Below are 2183 nucleotides of genomic sequence, written 5' to 3'. Positions count from 1 at the left end.
TTTACTAAGTTACTAATCTTCACTTACTAATTTATGTATTTTAATTTGAAAATAACTTGCATATTTTCAGTCTTCTTTCAAATTTTTCCTTAGATTAACTCTCCTATCTCTAAAAACCCTTCTTAATGTTCTATATTTGCATAATGCTTTGCTTTTTCTTTCTCTTTTTTTCTACTTCTTAAGCCTTTTACAGTTTCCTGAACACATATTTGCATATTTCTATCTGATCCTATATCCTGCATTCTTATTTTTACTTTTTCTTACATGTCTACTCTCAGATTTGTAATATAGAAGAAAACATTAGTTTCTTATAACATATACTGAAAATTTCATACTATTTCTGCTAATTTTGTTTCAGGATTCCAAAAGGGGAATTTTGAGAATGGTAACAGAAATTGAGAGAAAGTACATGACAGTAAGCACAGCAAATAAGTACATTCCCAATTTATCATATTGACTTATCAGAAATTGGATTCCATTAGCCATGCAAGTAAAGGAAATGAGTATCAGGCATTTGACTTGATTAATTAATTAAACTGGTATAGATATGTTAGCCCTGTTCATTGATGGTGGCCAGGACCATGTGTGTGTGAATGCGTGCATGTGTGTGTGTCTGTTAAATGCATAAGAAGGGCTGATATACATGTAATGACAGGTATCATTTTGCTTTAATAATGCAAAGCATTCAATTAAACAGGTACTGGCATTCATCCCAACCCTTACAATAAAATCAACAGAGGAAAAAGCATTTTTGTATGCTTTAAATTCCCTTCAACTTATTCACATATTATCAATCAACATTTATTTCCATCATCTAGGCTATTTTAGAATTGTGAATTAAGATTGAATCATCTGTTATATATGCTGGAAATGCAAACTACTGTTCCTCCTGGCATAACCATTTTTAAAACACAAATGTGAATTGTGTTAATCTATCTGAAACATAATTTTGCTAAATTTTCTTTGAACATTAGTTACCAATATTATTTTTTCACTAAAACCATTTTCTTTTTTTCCTACATAGAACTGGAAAAGTAGAGGATATTAATGGAAAATTATACAAGAGTGACTGTTTATTCTAGCAGGTTTGACTGATGACCCATGATTGAAAGTCATATTATTTACCTTTCTACTTATCACCTACTTGCTGAGCATCACTGGCGACGTGATCATCATCATGCTCATTCTAGTGGATCCTCACCTCAAGATACCCATGTATTTTTTTCCTTTAGAATTTTTCCTTCTTAGAAATTTTCAATACTATTGCATGCATCCCTAATTTGCTAGTTATGATGGCAACTGGGGACAAAAACATGTCCTATAGTAGATGTGTTTCTCAAGTATTTTTTTGTCTTCCTTCTTGGAGTTTCTGAGTTTTACTTGCTAGCAGCTATGTGCTATGACCACTATGTTGCCATCTGTAAGCCCCTGCATCATACAACCATCATAAACAGTAAAATCTGCATTCAGCTTGCCTTTTGTTTTTGGATTGCTGACTGCTTTACCACCTTTGTACCTTTCCTCTTAGATCTAAAACTATTTTTGTGCCTCCAATGTTGTTGATCATTTCTACTGTGACACAACTGCCCTCATGCAGATCTCCTGCTCTTATACACATATAATTGAGACAGTGGGATTCATTTCTGCTGCAATGCCTCTTGTGGTCACATTAGTAATGGTGATAATATCATATACCTATATTGTAATAGCAATTCTAAAAATTCCTTCATCGAACCAGAGGGAAAAAGCTTTTACAACATGTTCTTCTCACATGATTGTGATATCTCTTTCCTACGGCAGCTGCATCTTCATATATGTAAAACCTTCAGTCCAAGAAAGAATATCTTTTTCCAAGGGAATTGCAGTGCTCAATACCCATTGCCCCACTTTTGAACCCTTTCATCTACAGCTTACAGAACCAAGTGAAAACGGCCTTCATGACTATGATACACAGGGTTGTTTCTTTCTCGTACAAATGAATATTATATTTAATTTTAAATAAATGAAATAAACAGTGTGACCTATAGTAGTAACACTGTATCCAATTATAGCTTCTGATACATATTTTTTCTTTTATTTCCATTCATCTTTGTATCTTTGAAGCTTTATTTTTGCAAAAATCTTTGTTACAACACATCTTTTTCCTTATGTTCTTCAATAGATATTTTAAAAAAAATCACTTT

At 32.5% G+C, this 2183-nt stretch overlaps 1 pseudogene; it reads left to right on the top strand.

Annotated features, from left to right (window-relative positions):
• The first annotated feature begins 1047 nt into the window (after positions 1-1047).
• Positions 1048-1979, top strand: LOC128049029 (olfactory receptor 6C74-like; annotated as a pseudogene).
• The last annotated feature ends 204 nt before the right edge of the window (positions 1980-2183 follow it).

The sequence above is a fragment of the Budorcas taxicolor genome, chromosome 5 (genome assembly GCF_023091745.1).
Source record: "Budorcas taxicolor isolate Tak-1 chromosome 5, Takin1.1, whole genome shotgun sequence".
NCBI lineage: Eukaryota > Metazoa > Chordata > Mammalia > Artiodactyla > Bovidae > Budorcas > Budorcas taxicolor.
Note: the sequence above shows the minus strand (reverse complement) of the source record. Positions and strands in the feature narration are given on the sequence as shown.